We start from the raw sequence: 18996 nt of genomic DNA, 5'->3' as shown, positions 1-18996 counted from the left end.
TTGTTGATGAGCACTGTTTAGTTGTTCTTGGAACTATGGATAAATGGTTGCTATATCAATAATTACTTACAGTTTATCTGTACTCTTATTTGATCTAAGGGGGGTGCTATTATTTTATTCTAAAATGTTCTAAAATGTTAAATACCTATAGTTTTCTGGAACCGAGAAAATCCCAACCGTATTCATTTTATATTTAAATTTAAAAGAACAGACAAAGGAGTTGTAGCATCTGCAATTGCGAGAGATTTTATAGCTCAGTGGTGTGGATGACATTTAAAATACAAGTTCCATCAGTGAGATTCGCACGGTTGCCATAGAGATGATAGTGGGGAGTCCTATGTTGTATTAGATACTCCCTTGGAGAGTTAGTTGCTCATGGCCGCTCTGACTTATGTCGCCCTGTGTCAGCACAGCATTATGAACACTCACCGTAGAGTCGCTAGCAGGGAATGCAAGGCTCACGTTTAAGCAGTGAGAGCAGTAAAAGAGGTAGGGGATTTGAGGTGTATATTCAGGTTAATTGGTTGGTTTGAAAACATTTGCAAGTAGAAACATGAACCAAAGAGGCGGTGGTAAAAAAGACCATGACAGGTGTATTTTTACTGAGAATAAATACTTTATTTAGCAACATGCTTTAAAGACAGAAAAAGCTGATCCTATTGTACATTTATTATTACCGCAATGATTTAAAATGAAAAAATAAACAAGTTGAAGCGAGTTTTGCATAACATATTTTTAATATCAAAAGTAGCCTGTACAGAAAGACGTGGCAGCCCTTGTTGCATCTGCCTGGCATGTTTTGTGGCTACACAAGTCACTACACTCACAACAATATTTTACTCTCCAAACCTAAGCATATTGAAACAAATCTGTCTTTTTAACACACTATTTCTCTGAACTGGCACCTTTTTGCTGCTGCCATACTTTATATGACTTTATATTATATGATGTGCTGAAGCTGTTATGTCATTTTTCTCTTTCTGTTAGCTCTCATCTTTAACAATCCTGGTGCTATATACTGTATATATATATATATATATATATATATATATATATATATATATATATATATATATATACTTCAAAAAGACCAGCAACACCAGGATTTCTGTGTATCAAAACAAAGTGTATTCAATTATTGCATGAATAGCATGAATAGGCTATTCATGCAATAATTGAATACACTTTGTTTTGATACACAGAAATCCTGGTGTTGCTGGTCTTTTTGAAGTATTTGGATTTTTTACCATGCACCCAGCGAACACGACGTCAGCAGGGTGCTGCCCTAGTGAAGATATATATATATATATATATATATATATATATATATATATATATATACATAAAAATCAAATTTTTGGACAAAAAAATGTGTAAGCATGTATAAACAACATTAAGGGGCAGATTTTATAGCGGTTGAAGTGAAAAATAAAATTGTGACCTATCCAAACTCTATTCGAGTTTTAATTCAAATTCGAATTTCAAGATTTATCATACTCTGGCTCTTTAAGGACTCTAAGGGGCACATTTACTTAGCTTGAGTGAAGGAATAGAAGAAAAAATACTTCGAATTTTGAAGTTTTTTTGGGCTACTTCGACCATAGAATGGGCTAATTAGACCTTCGACTACGACTTCGACTTCGAATCGAACGATTCAAACTAAAAATCGTTCGACTATTCGACCATTCGATAGTCGAAGTACTGTCTCTTTAAAAAAAACTTCGACCCCCTACTTCGCCAAGTAAAACCTATCGAGGTGCAATGTTAGCCTATGGGGAAGGATCGATTCGAACGATTTAAACGAATTGTGGTAAATCCTTCGACTTCGATATTTGAAGTCGAAGGATTTAACTTCGACAGTCGAATATCGAGGGTTAATTAACCCTCGATATTCAACTGTAAGTAAATGTGCCCCTAACTCAACTCGCCACCTAAAACCTGCCAAATTACTGTATAAGTCAATAGGAGAGGTCCAGGGATCAATTTCGTGATGTTTGTAGCCTTTCTGACATTCGAGTTTTTTTCAGAGAAAAAAACTCAAATAGATTTTTATATTTTAATTGAGTTTTCTTATAATTCTAATCGAGTATTTATAATTCACATCAAGTTTGTGAATTTTTCTCGAGCATTTAGCTTATTTAAGAAAAATTGCAACAGAATATTCCTGTGAGCATTTTTTCGCAGGGCCAGCAAGAATCACCGTGTTCCATTTATTCTCAATGAGGCTTTTTTTTTTTTTTCAATCATTTATTTTCAATGAGGTTTAAGAACTTGTTTTAATGAACTGGGAAAATCAAGTCCCACTGACATTGCTTTTACTTGCTTTTTACTTTTATTCTGGCAATATTTTGCAGGTTTTTTCTTTAATAAATATCGACCGAGGTTTTGAAGAATATTCTCGAGTATATTCATGTTCGTGCATTTTTCTTTCATATTTCTTCTCAGATTGTGAAAACAATGCAAACTTGAATTTTTTTTTATAAATTGGCCCCTTGAATCCTCATTGTCTTGGATCATTATGTGTCTGTATGCTACATTGGAGCTCTTCTTGTTTTGGCTTGTCCGATAGAGGCAAGATAATCGGAAAGTACATTTTAATCTTATAGAGCGACACTTGCATCCACAAAAGAAAAAGCAGACCTATTCACAAAAGATGTATTACAGTATATAGATGGACTTTTTACTTTGGTAACATTATTAGCAGATAGTGATGAGTCAAATTATTTGGAGCAAACTGCTGTGACAATCTCATTAAATTAATGGTAGCAGTCACCCATGTGTATATGCCTAATTCTGTAGCCTAGCTAGCCTAAATCAGTTCGCAGTGATGGCTGAAAACATGGTAAATTAGAAGCCTTTGTTGAAGAATACAAATCATGCTAGAAACTCAGAAACATTAATTATGCTAATCGAGAAAACAGTTTGTAATCAAACATGGAAATAGATCCAGTGTACGCTAATAAGCATATTATATTCAGAGAGCTGAACAAAACCTAAGCTACAAATAAGATGATGTGCAAACAGATCAACGCAGGTTGATCTATTGTTTTTTGCCTTTATTGGCTTCCAACATTGGTTTTATTAAGTGGGCAGTTAGAGGTTGGCTTCTCTTCATATGTAACTAGAATATAATTTAACTTGGGTACAATTTAAATGAACTATAATGGACAGGATTCTCAGCCATACACACAGCAAACCTGCAAGTGATATTACTGAGTGCTTGAGAGCAGTATGTGGGCTCCTCTACATGGGTATATTTTAATGTGGTTCCTTGTGGTGGATCCTTCATGCTTCCTATTGTAAGGAACCGGATCAAGTAGCCTGTTCTTTTGACTTTGTACTCACTCTGCTGCAGGAAAGCAGTGAACACAGGTGGAACTTGATTCATTTGGGATGCTTTTTTCCTATGCTCCATCACAGGGGGCCACAAATACAACTGTAAACTATAACTAGATGCGCACCGCAGAAAAATTGTCTCCACAAAATGCAAAATAGCTTTCTTCTTAATACCTTGCGCTATGTTCCTGAAAATAGCCAGAAAGCAAGTGTTCAGCTGGCCATGATTGTACATCTTTGTAAGATTTTCTGTATGTCAGTATGTCTGTGGTGGCCCAATGATAAAACTGGTTGGTTCTGTGATTGGACAGATTTGCAGATCTGATCGCCAATGTTGGCCAATGCATGGCAGCTCAATTTCTCTGCACTTCCTGCTGTTCCGATGGTTCGGGCGACCATGGTATCAAAATATTTGGCCCCTCACAAGATATCTGCTTATTTAGTTAAACTTCATGTTTGGTCAGCCAGTTCATGGCTGTCTTTAGTTTTTTTTAGCTGTAAAGACATTTGAAGATAAAATGACTCATTCATGGTGCAAAGTGCAGAAAACAAGTGCTTCTGTTTTTGCACTTCGCACCTCTATTTTCTGAAATTCCCTACTTGAGTCTGAGTCTTGCACTATATTTTTGATATTGATCAAGGTGCCCTGCACAGCCTGCACCTATTAAAAAAATGTTTCCTTGTGATCTGCATATATTTGCAGGCATCCCCTGGCACACCTTCTACCTTACACATCATTTAGCATGCCCAAGGCAGGAGCACCAGAGAAGGCTAGGACATAGGGAGCTCTGTACTTAACTCTTGCCAAAAGTCAGCATCAAGTTTATAACTCCCTTGTGCCTTTGCAAGCTACAGTCACATTTTTAGTCTGCATTTGCTAATGCTAGGGATACAAGTTATTCCTGTATTGTGTATAAAGGGTACAATTTGGCTTCCACTAGCTACAGCAGAGTGCCCTTGCATTGGTAAATAAGCCCATATGTAAGCCATGTAACACATTTTAGGTGCTAAAGCACAAGGGGGCAGATTTACTGAAGAGCGAAGTTGCTAATGCAACGACTTTTCGTCAGCGCTTCCATCCGCAGGGACTTCGCCAATTTACTACAGGAGCAGGCACCAATTCGCTAGCAAAACAGACCATCGCTAGCGGTCATTCGCACTCTTTTGCCAGGAGACTTTTTGTTCTGGCGAATGGATTCACTGAATGGTGGATTTTACTAATGGCCAGATTTGACTTCGCCACCTCAGAGCAGAAGTGCTATAAAGCAGCTAGATCGTCCTCAATCTTCTTTATTTTACATTATATCAATATCAAAGTTCAAAAAACGCTGGCCTCTTTTCCTGTTTTTTTTGATTGCCTGCAAAAGTCCTAACAAACTTTTTTTGGGGAACCGTTTTTTTTCCAGACATTTCCTAACATATGAAACATTCATTTTACACTGGGCTCATGTGTAGGGCATTACATTAACTCTCTTGCCTTTATTAAGGTTCCCTGGACATGTATAATATAAACCAGTAACTTAAAACATTTGCAGCAACATTTATAATAGAGACGTCCATACAACTTTAAACAAGAACACTAGCGGAGTTTCACTAGGCACAAATCAATGCTAGCGCATCTTCACTATGAAATGCACGCACAGCCGAAGTAACTAGCGAAAAGTCACCAGCGTTCGACGCCCTGGACGAAACTTCACATTTTAGTGAATTAGCGTATTCGTAGGATATTTGCACCTGGAGATGTGTGCGACGTGGTCGCTGATGACAATTCTTCCTTTAGTGAATCTACTCCATGGTAGGGGGTCAATAAAGAGGTAGTTTGCCTTGAACTTCTAGTATGTTATAGAATGGTAATTTCTAAGCAACTTTTCAATTGGTCTTCATTATTTATGTTTTGTATTTTTTTTTAATTAATTACCATCTTCTTCTGACTCTTTCCAGCTTTCAAATGGAGGGTCGCTGACCCCATCTAAAACCAAATGCTCTGTAAAACTACACATTTATTGTTATTGCTACTTTTTATTACTCGTATTTCCAATCAGGCTCTCTCCTTTCATATTCCAGTCCCTTATTCATTCCAATGCATGTTTGCTAGTGTAATTGTACCCTAGCAACCAGATGGCTGAAATTGCAAACTGGAGAGCTGCTGAATAAAAAATGAAATAACTCAAAAACCATAGATACTAAAAAATTAAAACCAATAGCATATTGTCTCAGAATATCATTCTCTACATCATACTAAAATTTGAAGGTGAACAAAGTTATGGAGGGTGTTTAGTGTAATAATACAGGTGCTGGTCTGGGACATAGTTAAATGGCCCCTGGTATCTTTATGTGTGCTTAATGTGGCTTAGCAGTCACAGAAAATAAAAGTTTAATCCAGAAAGGTTTCAATCTATTGTCATTGGCACCCCACCATATCCTTATATTTCTGACCAGCACATGAGAGGTTAAAGATGCTATCCACGGAACCTTATTTCAAAGCACTGAAGCGAAGTGTTAGGATTTATCTGCTCTACACAGCTGCACTGTTTTGGAACAGCGTTGTGCAAGCTGTCAATAAGGTTTCCCATTAAATTAAATGGCTTATTGACCGAGTAGAGCTTTTGCAGGCAGGATGATAGTGAGGGAGTTGTAAGGCTTCTTTCCCTGGTGCAAACATTCTCCCGGTCACTGCTCTCTAAATCAGCCCATAATGGAGTTTGAAATCCCAGTACCAGGCTTGTGTTCCTTTTTTATTTGTTTTTAATTTGTATCAATGGTAATTCCGTCTCCTTCAATTTATGTCATGGCTGGTCTTGTGCAGACCCTGCTCTCTCCTCTTCTCAGCTGGGCCTTTGAGGATTGCAAATCATGTTTAATCTATTAACTGTGATGCTTCCTGCAAGGGATTTGGGAGCAGTTGCAATTAAACCACTTGTAAATGGTTTATAGGTAAATTAGTAAATGGCTAAACAAACATAGTTAAAACAGGAATATAGACAATAAAATGATTATGGAGATCTATTATTCAGAATGTTTCTGGATGCAATTTTTTTTCTGTAATGTGGATAACCATGCCTTCAGGCTACTGAAAAGCAATCATTAAAAATCCTGATGGGATTATTGTGTAATCAACTTGGATTGATGCTTCTCTTATTTAACATCAAGCACAAGCTACTGTCATTGTTACAGAGAAACGGCAAATCAGTATTTCTCGACTATCTGGATAAGGGGTTTTCAGATGATAGAATTCAGTCCTGTACTGAGTGATGTGTTTTGTGGCTTTAATAAAAATGACAGATAAAAATGCTTTATTTCCATGTGCATCTCCTCTAAACCTGACAATGCCTGCTGACACTCTAAAAAAAATCTGATATAATTTTAAAGGAAAATTGTTTCTATATAGTGCTTCTGTCCCATGGGACTCAAACCACTTATTTTTTTTTTTTTTGCAGTAAGCCATTATAGACATGCTACATATTATGGGTAGTGATGGGCGTATTTCTCCCGTTTCCGGTGAAATTTACGAAACATCGAAAAATTTAGCAAAACTGAAAAATTGACGCCCGTGTTAAAGTCAATGGCCATCCGAGTAGTGTTGACTCGCGGCTGTTTTGACGCAAGTGACTTTTCGGACGTGCATCCAAAATATTTTGACGCGGCAAATTGTTGCTGGTTTTTTCTCACCGGTAGCATGCAGAAATTCACGCCAGGCAAATTATTATTATACAATGAAGGCAGCTCTGTTCTCTATAAAGTACGACTCAGATTAAATTCAGTGAGAAAAAGATTTATCACTTGAAAAGTCATGAACAGGATTCAATTTGAGATGCAATTCAATCCTGGAAAACTTATTCCAATGTTTATCACATGAAAACATTTTTGAAGTCTATGGGAAAAACTGGAACTGATTTTGGTAAAAAAAAAATTCTCCTTGAATTGAATCTTGTCCATGACTGAGAGATGAACAACCCCTTTAAAAGATGTATGGTGTGCCATGTCTGACATACTGTACCTGACTTTCCAAAGGATATTTGTACAGGTATGGGATCCATTATCCGGAACCCCGTTATCCAGAAAGCTCCAAATTACAGAAAGGCTTTTCCTGATAGACTGATCATTTTTTCCAAATGATCCAAGATTTTATGTATATTTATTTATTAAAAATGTTTTTCTCTCTGGTTTTGCTTTTTACTGTATGTCAACAAGCAGTATATACATATATACCATTGCAGGTTTTTTTGGCAATCATGCTTGCCATTATTTTTTTATGATGATAGCAGTCATTTCTGTGTCATGTGATGATGATGATAATAATAATAATAATAATACGCACAACATTAGGAAAGATAATGAGGCACAACATTTGTAACAAACACACACATTAGAAATGAAATAATTTCCATCAGGGAGTATAATGGAGCACATGGGGGATGTAATAATTCCAACAGGCTGTTACATCCTAAATGAATTCCTTCTGATGCCACAAACAGGCACATATGACTCAATAAGCCAAAAAAGGAGTAGATGGTTTTTTAATGCAATCAGAGGGCAGAATGTTGCACAGTTATAACCACACAGACCATTAACTTTACCTAATAAATCCCTTCAAATGAAGTACAGTATTCCATAAGCCCGAGGGCATTGAGATAGAAAATATCTAAATATACTTAACCAGCAAGTAAAATGAGACACATTACATACAATAGATATACAGGCTATTAGTAAAATAAATCTCTTAAGAGTAAACAAGTATCTAGTGTGTTGTATGAATTCCTGGTATAATTCTCCAAAGCTCCAGTTCATCTTTCAAATCCCACTGATCATGAGCCTGTGTCATTTCTCTTCCTCTGTTTCATTAGTTTGTGCTGAATTCTGTCCCCATTTTAATGCATCACTCACCCCATTACTTAAGCTTGACCCCACAACAATTAGATCATAAAATCCATGCCAATCCTGTTTAATCATTTTACGCTTATCATTCCAACTGATCACATATTTCTCCAGTTCACCAACTTTGGTTTTCTATCTCATTGCTCTATCTAATCATGTTGGATTTTTTGTGCTCATCATTTGTCACCCTTAGGCTTAGTATTTCCCTATGGGTTTAAATCCCTACACTTCCTAATTTCCCTAGTTGCTGATCCAGCTGGATGTGTTCTACTGAGCCCGGGATCAACAAGACCCCAGTAAAGCTGTGCTGCCCCAGAGGGACCCTTTGGTATCTAGTGGTGACTAGGGGCTGGCTGGGGACACCCGCAGCCCTAGTCCTCTCTCCAGCGTCGGGTACTCCTATGGCGCGCACGGGGCCCACTTCTGGGTTTTTCACACGGTGCACTTAATGTCATCATGTTTCCGCGCAAAAATTCAAATATTTAAAGGTGCCTTGGTCCAAAACTCATTGCCCATTGTTAGGTCTATTTGATTAGTTCCTGGGTGCAATTTGTCTGTGTACTCTGGTTTTTGAACCCTGCCTGTCTGACTCTGCTGAATGTTGCCAATCCCAACCTTTGCCTGCCTGGCCATTCTTTGAACTCTGCCTGTACTGACCCAGCCTGCCTCATTATTCTTGAACTCTGCCTGTACTGACCTCAGCATGCCTGACCATGTCTACTCCTTAAGAAGCTGGTGTTGCTTTCTGTCCTAACCTTGGTAACAGAATGCTTGCTTTGCTCCACTCAAGTTTAAGACCTGGTGGCATCTGAGTAGCTGAGGGCTCCTCCTGAAGCCAAAGACGGCTGCTCCAGGCAGAAGATTGAGCAGTGAATTTAGGGAGCCATACGTGACACATTTAATTAGGTGGGGAATATATTGCCAAAAAGAAGTCTCCTAGGTATATTCATTCAGATTAGCTAAGAGAGAATTTTACCACACTCACCCAATAAATTGGTGAGTGTGTTGCATATTCATAAAATTCAAGAATGGTAAACAAATGTATCTCAACCCAGTTTTGTAAGGCTTATTAAATACTTTAATTTATGAAAACTTTGAAGCTAGATTTAAGACCATTACAAAAGCAGGAGTATGGAAAATCAGGGAAAGTTAACAATAACTTACGACTATTATTTTTTCATCCTATTTTTTGCCAGGAGAAGAAAATCTATCAAGAACAAAACAATTTCAAAGAATAAACAGAGATGGGTGTGCTAGCAGCATCTAGAGAATATTCATATTTCAACAGTGTCAGAAGGCGATGTTGAATAGGTCATAGACTGCTGTGAGTACATTGTATGGGGAACATGTGGTCCACTGGGTACTGGTGAAAGATAAAGTGAATAGAGAGGAGCATTTGATAAGGTTAAAATGATTATCATTAGTTGTTTAGAGTGAAAACATAGATGGTTTGAAAAATGTAATTGTTGAGGTAGCGGTATATGTCCAAAGGTAATTGGAGTGCAGTGATATATAGCAAGGGCCGGAGATAAAGAATATAGATTGCCAAGGATACTAAAGAGACAAAAGTGATAAGAGAATGTGTGGTTGCATTAGATGTGTTCATTGGGAGGGAAAATAAATATAAGCCTTTAAATACACTTATAGCTAGGATGAGAAAACCTTTATGCTTGGTACAGTTTTGCTACAAAATCCACATTTTTAAAAACTTTTTCTAGTGTTATGTGTTTTATTTCACCAAAGACACAGCAAATTTTTTTATTAGAATTTCTTGATATTAGTGAAATCTCAGGAATTCATTATAAACACGCTGAACAAAAAGCAGGAAAATGCCAATGTCATTGGAAATGTTTTTTTTGCATTGGAAAAAAGACTTTTTATGCACAGGAAAAAAAAACATTAATAGCATTATTTAAATTCATGCCCTTTGCTTTCTTGGATTGGGGTTTTTTTTAATCTGGGAAAAAAATTCAATTGACTCCAACGCATTTGACAACATTTTGGTGACATTTTGGCAAATTTTGCATTTTTTTTTGTAGACTTGAACTGTATCCCAGTAATTTGTAGATTAACATAGATGACTGTAGGTCATTTTTTTTTTTTGAAGAAAAAAAACATTTTTTATTCGAGCAACAGTCCGGTGTGATTTTTCCATCGCAAAGTGTTTACACATTTTCTTTACATTTCAATAATGTTTACAATGCAGATGTACATAGTAACCGTGTGATAAGGCAGTTACAGATAGATCATGCAGTATATATATTTGTTGCTGGTAATTTCTATTTTGTACATTCTGAGTTGCCATCACGATAGATATATAACAAGATGTAGACTTAAATGCAGGTTATTCAGTCATATGAACGGTCTTCTCATTTTGTGTAAAACTTGTTAACATATATAACACATTAACCTTTTTTTTTTTTATAACCAATATAATAGTGATAATCATTTCACCTGTCTATTTGCAGGTCTCATTTTGTCTCCAATGCTGCGGTGCCGGAGGTCTAATCTACACTTCGTACACTTTCAGTTACAGGTTAATAGGAGGGTCTCCACTCCACTCCATTCTTGTGATATACCATTCTGTATATTGGAAGCATTCATGTAACTTCACCTTTATTGTTTGTGGGATAACCTCAATAAACATCTCCCAAGTATCAAAAAATCTTTGGACTATTGTGTTTTTATTTAGAGATGTTTCTACCCAGTCCATGTAAAAAACTCTGACTAGTTTTTCCGGAAAGAGTTTGATAGTGGGAGGGGTAGTAGATATCCAGACTTGTAATATTGTTTTCTTTGCCACTGCTGTTATAATCAGTAGAAGCCTTTTTGCTAGTGATGGGCGAATTTGCGCCGTTTCGCTTCGCCGAAAAATTCGCGAATTTCGCGCGAAATTCGCGAAACGGCGAAAAATTCGCGAAACGGCGCCGGCGTCTCGTTTTTGACGCCGGCGCCCGTTTTTGACGCCGGCGCCCGTTTTTCCTACGCCGGCGCCCATTTTTTTTTTCCGCAAATTTTCGCGGGAGTTTCGCGAATTTATTCGCTGGCGGCGAATCGCGCAAATTCGCCGCGAATTCGCGCCTGGCGAATTCGCCCATCACTACTTTTTGCACCCCGTGTGATTTTGGTATGGATGTTCGGAGTTATGCCCCAAAGTGCCCAGGCTGCTGACAGTGGGATATAATTAACCAATTATCTCATACCTGGTTCCAGAACCTCCGTATGAATGGACAAGCCCACAGACAGTGTATGAGGTTAGCCTTGGTTTGTCCACATTTCGGCAGTCACTCTTCTCCCTCCTATTCATTTTGAAAAGTATTTCTGGAGTCAGATAAGTTCTGTGCAACAGGTTAAGAAACATTTCCCTGTAGATACTTGAGGGTAAGGTATACCAAAATTGTTTGTACATTTTAAATATGTCCTCCATTGTTAATTCTGGTATATCTATTGTCCATTGTTTAGGTCCTGTAGGTAGGCTGTCATAGTCAATGTTGTCCTGCAAGAATTTATAGTTTTGTGATATAGCTCCTCTAGTACAGTTGGTTCTTAAGAGGAATTTGTCCAAAGAATTATCCCAGTCTTTGTCTGTTAAGAGTCTTATGGTCCTACTGGTATACATCTGAGCTTGTAGGAAGGCAAATATATTGTGCTGAGCGAAGGGAAATTTGGTTTGAAATTGTATAAGCGTTAAAGGTTTACGATTGTTATCTTTAGTCAGTTGGCGTATCGTCATCACCCCCTCTAGCCTCCAGCTTTGATATACTGCTAGTGCCCTCCCACTTTGGAAGTCAGGGTTTAATATAAAGGGTAAGTGTAGTGAGTGATTACTATTTAGGTTATTTTGTTTTCTCAATTCCTTCCATGTAGAGTATAATAAGGTGTTTTCTGTGACGTCATTTGGAAGTTCCGCTTTGTGCATGTGTAGGATATATAATAGATTAGTTTGGGGGATAAACTGTTGTTCCTGGCATGTATTCGTATAAATGTTCGATTTATGTATCCAGTCTTTTAAGTGCCTAATTGTAGCTGCCATGTTATATTGTTTAATATTGGGAAAATTGAGACCTCCATTTAAGGTGTTTTGTTGAAGTTTTTTTAGGCTAATTTGTGCTTTCTTCCCATTTCATATAAAATTCCTAAACAGTTTATAGAGTGCTTGGATGTCCCTTTCCTTGACTAATAGGGGGAGGCTTTGTAGTTTGTATAATAATATAGGGAATGCCACCATTTTGATCAGGTTTGCTCTTCCCATGGCAGAAAGATGGTAGGACTGCCAATTTTTCAGGTCCCGCACTATTTCCTCTATACTGCGTGTGATATTAAGGGTATACAGTTCATGTGGTCTTTTTGGTATTTTGATGCCTAAATATGCGACCTCATCCCTTTACGATTGTTATCTTTAGTCAGTTGGCGTATCGTCATCACCCCCTCTAGCCTCCAGCTTTGATATACTGCTAGTGCCCTCCCACTTTGGAAGTCAGGGTTTAATATAAAGGGTAAGTGTAGTGAGTGATTACTATTTAGGTTATTTTGTTTTCTCAATTCCTTCCATGTAGAGTATAATAAGGTGTTTTCTGTGACGTCATTTGGAAGTTCCGCTTTGTGCATGTGTAGGATATATAATAGATTAGTTTGGGGGATAAACTGTTGTTCCTGGCATGTATTCGTATAAATGTTCGATTTATGTATCCAGTCTTTTAAGTGCCTAATTGTAGCTGCCATGTTATATTGTTTAATATTGGGAAAATTGAGACCTCCATTTAAGGTGTTTTGTTGAAGTTTTTTTAGGCTAATTTGTGCTTTCTTCCCATTTCATATAAAATTCCTAAACAGTTTATAGAGTGCTTGGATGTCCCTTTCCTTGACTAATAGGGGGAGGCTTTGTAGTTTGTATAATAATATAGGGAATGCCACCATTTTGATCAGGTTTGCTCTTCCCATGGCAGAAAGATGGTAGGACTGCCAATTTTTCAGGTCCCGCACTATTTCCTCTATACTGCGTGTGATATTAAGGGTATACAGTTCATGTGGTCTTTTTGGTATTTTGATGCCTAAATATGCGACCTCATCCCTTTACGATTGTTATCTTTAGTCAGTTGGCGTATCGTCATCACCCCCTCTAGCCTCCAGCTTTGATATACTGCTAGTGCCCTCCCACTTTGGAAGTCAGGGTTTAATATAAAGGGTAAGTGTAGTGAGTGATTACTATTTAGGTTATTTTGTTTTCTCAATTCCTTCCATGTAGAGTATAATAAGGTGTTTTCTGTGACGTCATTTGGAAGTTCCGCTTTGTGCATGTGTAGGATATATAATAGATTAGTTTGGGGGATAAACTGTTGTTCCTGGCATGTATTCGTATAAATGTTCGATTTATGTATCCAGTCTTTTAAGTGCCTAATTGTAGCTGCCATGTTATATTGTTTAATATTGGGAAAATTGAGACCTCCATTTAAGGTGTTTTGTTGAAGTTTTTTTAGGCTAATTTGTGCTTTCTTCCCATTTCATATAAAATTCCTAAACAGTTTATAGAGTGCTTGGATGTCCCTTTCCTTGACTAATAGGGGGAGGCTTTGTAGTTTGTATAATAATATAGGGAATGCCACCATTTTGATCAGGTTTGCTCTTCCCATGGCAGAAAGATGGTAGGACTGCCAATTTTTCAGGTCCCGCACTATTTCCTCTATACTGCGTGTGATATTAAGGGTATACAGTTCATGTGGTCTTTTTGGTATTTTGATGCCTAAATATGCGACCTCATCCCTGGCCAATGTCAGATGGTATTTGTTACCCCATCTGGGTTTCCGTTTGGTTCCCAATGGCATTATTACTGATTTGGCGACATTAATACAGTATCCCGAGGCTAGACCAAATTGTTGAATAGTGGAAAGTATATGTAGTAGAGCTTGTTTAGGATCCTCTATACATAAGAGGAGATCATCTGCAAAGGCTGTGATTTTCGTTTCATGTTCTCCTATTTTGATGCCTCTAAAGATCGTCATGTCTTGGAGAATTCTCAGAAGGGGGTCTAATGTTAGGTTGAATAGTAGGGGTGATAACGGGCAACCCTGTCTTGTGCCTCTATGTATGTTTATGTGGTCAGTTATGGTTCCGTTTATCAGTAGTCTAGTCTGTGCATTTGTATATAAATTACGTATGTATGTTCCGAAAGTGTTCCCTAAGTTCTATGTTGCAGTACCTGAAACAGGAAAGGCCATAGTATTTTGTCAAATGCCTTTTCCGCATCAAGGCTTAGAAGGACATTTCTGATGTTATGTTGTTGTGTAGAAATTAGTGTTGCGGCTATTGCTGCTCGAATACCCCTTGTTGAATGGCGATGGCACACAAAGCCCAGCTGATGTTGTGTTAAAAGATCCGGTAGTAACAGCTATAGTCTTTGGGCTATGATTTTAGATAATATTTTCAGGTCGACATTCAACAAGGAGATTGGACAGTGCATATTTAATTGAGTTGGATCTTTGTTAGGCTTAGGAAGTAGTGTTGTGTATGCCTCTATTTGTTCCTTGATGATATCTCCTTTTTGATATATGGTAATGTATACATTTGTCATTAGTTGTATGGCATGGGGACTTAGAATTTTGTAGTATTCAGCAGTATATCCATCTGGGCCTGGTGATTTATTTTTGGATAATGTTTTGATTGTGGTCACTATTTCTGCATTTGTTATGGTGGCATTAAGCATATCTCTTTGTGATTGGGTAATCTCTGACAGAGAGGCTTTATGTAAAGTATGGTTAATTAGTTCTTCTTGTGGGTCCTCAGCTGCATATACTTTTTCAAAGTATTCTTCGAGTGTTGTTTTGATAGCTTGAGGAGTACAAATTGGTGTTTCATTCCCTGTTGATTGTAGTTTGAAGATATGTCTAGCTTTGGAGTGTGGTTTAATGAGGGCAGCCAAGAGTTTCCCTGTCTTGTTCCCCCATCTGTAGAATTTGTATTTGGTATATTCCAATTTTTTTTTGGCCCGGGATGAAACGTATGTTTGAAACAGTTGTTTAGCTTCCATATATTTTTCTTTAGAGGTTTCAATTGGTGTGTTGATATATTCCGTGTGTGTTTGCCTTACTGTACTCATCATTTGTTGAAATTTGGTACGCTCCTCCCTATGCAGTTTAGTGGTATGTGTAATGAGGTGTCCTCTCATTACTGCTTTCGTGGTGTTCCACAACAATATTGGTTCCTCCCAGTGTTCTATATTATCATCAATCATGTTATGCCATTGATTTGTTAGGAATGTACGAAAGGAGTCTGTTTGGGCTAAATATGTGGGAAAAGTCCAGCGTCTACTTTGTGTATGTGGCCTCGCCAATTGTATATTAACATAGATTGGGGCATGGTCTGATAGTACTATTTCCTCAATCTCTGCTTCCTGAATTTGAAAGAAGAGGGTTTCATGAGTGAATATGTAGTCTATTCGAGAGTGCATGTCATGCACTTTGGAATAGTGACTGTACTGCCGTTCCGTAGAATGTAATGTTCTCCATGGGTCTATTAAATTTAGTTGATCTTCCAGTTGAGTTATACTGCCCCCAATATTGCTATTATGTCTAGTTGGGGGTCCCGTTCTGTCGACGGTAGAGTCTTGTAAGGAGTTAAAGTCCCCTCCTACTATTAGCTTTGGAGTCTGGGTTTCTAATAATTTTTGTGTAAGTTGTGCATAAAAGGGTTTGTTCGGGCCATTCGGGGCATATATATTCATCAGGGTATATTCTGTTGCCCAGTATGTTTATATGGGTGAGTAAATAGAGGCCTTCGGGGTCTATAGTGGAGTCCCGTATTTGGTATGGTAAGGGTGTGCATATTAAGGTGGCCACGCCCCTTTGTTTGGACGTACAGTATATGATGCTGACATACAGTCTCAAATCCATGGTGCCTTAAGTATGCATGTATCGCCCTGTTTCCAGTGAGTTTCTTGCAGTAGCATTATGTCTGGTTTTAGTTTCTTGAGGTGTGCCAGGACTGTTTTTCACTTAATTGGGGTGTTCAGTCCTCCCACATTCCAAGAGACTATTCTAATGTGTTGTCGTGTCTGCATGTGTAGCGTGCTTATATTCACATTACCTGTGTCTGTCATGTGTCTTCATTCAAAGGTCTTATTGGGTGATAGTCTTTCCTGTTTTGGGTCCACCCGTCCCAGCCAGCTGGTAGTCCCTTTCTAGTTTGCCTCCGGCAGTCAAGCAGCAGCAGCGTTTGAGACATAGACCAAAGAGTATTGAGATTAGTTATCATTAACAAGATTATCACATTCAGTAAATAAACAATTAAACAGTTGTTAAACATGCTCATTTTTTAACTTAACTTATTCAGTTCTAAGAAAGCAATGCTCACTCCCACTTTGTGGGTTAGTGAGAAATATGTGGATCGATACCAATCAGATCACCCTTAGGGCACTCTATTTTCATTCTGCCCATTTTCCTGAGGTATTCCCAGCTGTTCCCTAGCTTCCTGTGGGGTGGGGAAGAGCTGTGTTTGTCCATTGATAACAACTCGTAGTTTAGCTGGATATAGTAGAGAGAATTTTACATTGTTTTGGAAAAGATGTCTACAGATAGGAGTAAATTCCCTTCTTTTTGTGATACTATAGCTGAAAAATCTTGGAAGATTAAGATTTTCTGACCTTGGACCTGGATGTCTCTGGCTTTTCTATATGCCTGCAGTATTAATTCTTTGTCTGTGTAATTCAGGAATTTAGCTATGACCGGGCGAGACCCGTTTCTGTTTTGAGGTCTTTCTCCCCCTAACCTGTGGGCCCGCTCAATACCATTATCAGCCAGCTTTCGTGGGAGTTGCAATGTCGGGCATAGTTCAGTAAGAATGTAATCCGCCAAATCCACAGCTTGTACAGATTCTGGTATCCCTATTAATCGTAGATTGTTTCTCCGTGAGCGATTTTCCAAATCGTCCACTTTCTCTTGGAGCTCCTGAATCAGTTGTGTTTGCAGGCTAATGTGCGTTTGTGCCGTATTTAACTGGTCTTCTGCATCGCTGACCCTCTGCTCTACCACATCTAATCTTTGTGTGTTCGACTCAATTCTACTCAAAGTAGTATTGATGGTTTGTTGTAGTAAGTCAAATTTGTTATCAAAGTATGGGGTAAGGAGCTGGAACATTTCTTGTGCATTAGTGAATGCAGAGTGGTCCTGTTCTGTATCTGAGGGGGGAGAAGATGGGGTCCCTGTGATTTTTGTAGACTATCTGATTTTTGAGATTTATATCTGTTTCGCCCAATTTTAGTTTGCTTTTTCCAAGTATTTGTCCATGCAATAGGTAGGGTTTCTGTCTATTTCCCTTTTGATACAGGAGAGGTTGGATTTTTTATTCTAATTTGTGTCCTGAACCCGACTATATCCCTCTAATATTGGTGTTCAGCTAAGCTCTTCCCTTTCCTTGCTCTCTCTCTCTTTTACTTCCCCTTCCTCCACAAGCAGGGTTAAATATGAGCAGGTGGATATAGTAATTTCACATTGACATTCAACACTTATTGCAGATAATAAGCGATTACCCTTATTCTAGATAAGAATATTTGTGTGCAGTAAATGACAAAAGAGAGAGTGAAAAAAAAAAAGAACAAGAAAGGGCAGTGCAAATTTAGTCTGAATGTCTTCGTGGCTCCTTCATCAGTTATGGCTTATGGCAAACAATGACAGTCATTATATTAGCATTTGTTGTGGGTGATGTATAAATATAGTCCCAGTGCCCTTTTTGGCCAAAACTACTGAGAGAGAGAAAGAGAAAAAAAATAAATTGTAGTTTAGGGGCAAGACGTTTCACACACAGCCCCCTCTAGATGGCTGGGTCAAGAAGTACTAAAATTGTTAGCATAAACTATAATTTAGTCTAAGTGCCTTTGTGGTTTCTTCAGCAAGTATAGCTTATGGGCGATGCATATATAGTCTCAATGCCCTTGCGCGTAAAGCTGCGCAGGGAAGAAGAAAAAAAAAAAAGGGGGGGGTGAGTAAGACAGCCGGGGAGAAGTGGTTCAAATAAAGTCCCCTCTAGATGTCTGGGTCCAGACGAGGGCAGATGTGACTCACAGTTGGTTAATATCACAATGTCTTACCAGACCCACATCCAGTAGTTATGAGGTATCCGTATCTCGCTGTTAATCAGTACCAAGGTGATTTGCTAGGTCCATAGAACACCCGCTGTGTAAGAGATAATTCTTGTTTCCGCTCTTTGGGTGTGTCAATGATGGGTCACGTCTTCCCGTTCCAAGCAATGTTGCAGTTGCAACCGTTAAGATAGGCTTGTTATTTTGCAAAATGGCAGATTCCTTCATATACTTAGGAAGATACTGCATTAGAGTCCCATAGATGCAGTTTTTGACGGCCAAAAAATGAAAAAGATAGATGGGAGGAGAAAAAAAAAAAAAGGACAGTAGTCAGTCCAGTCTGCACGGTATTCCCCTAGCTGAGTATTAGCTAGATGTGTAGCAGACAGTCAAAATGGCGGGTTCCGCGCTGCATGTAGAAATAAACTGCGCCAGTACCCTGGTGACGTAACGGTTGTCCCCCAGAAATTTGTTGCCGATAATGCGGGGAGATGATTTCATACCCCCTGGCTTTGGAGGTCTCTCAGTTCATATGGCTAAGGCATTTTACCGTGCCTCCCTTATGTTCCGTGTTTGTGCCCCTTAAGTCTCCAATAATCCAGCAGGGCCCTAGCGTATAGTGGGCCTAAGTTAGATTTTTAGGCCTCCTCTGTGGGGATGAGTGGGGTTGCTGCATGTACCGCTAGAGGAGATGTGCGGTGGGGTCTGTTGGGCCG

General features: G+C 38.4%; 1 long non-coding RNA gene across 1 annotated transcript; it reads left to right on the top strand.

Annotated features, from left to right (window-relative positions):
- The first annotated feature begins 365 nt into the window (after positions 1 to 365).
- On the top strand, positions 366 to 10866 carry LOC121399640. Its single transcript, XR_005965231.1, has 3 exons — positions 366 to 489; positions 9408 to 9535; positions 10680 to 10866. It is a non-coding gene; the product is annotated as an uncharacterized LOC121399640 (long non-coding RNA).
- The last annotated feature ends 8130 nt before the right edge of the window (positions 10867 to 18996 follow it).

This window comes from Xenopus laevis, chromosome 2L (assembly GCF_017654675.1).
Source record: "Xenopus laevis strain J_2021 chromosome 2L, Xenopus_laevis_v10.1, whole genome shotgun sequence".
In the NCBI taxonomy this organism is placed as follows: Eukaryota; Metazoa; Chordata; class Amphibia; order Anura; family Pipidae; genus Xenopus; species Xenopus laevis.
Note: the sequence above shows the minus strand (reverse complement) of the source record. Positions and strands in the feature narration are given on the sequence as shown.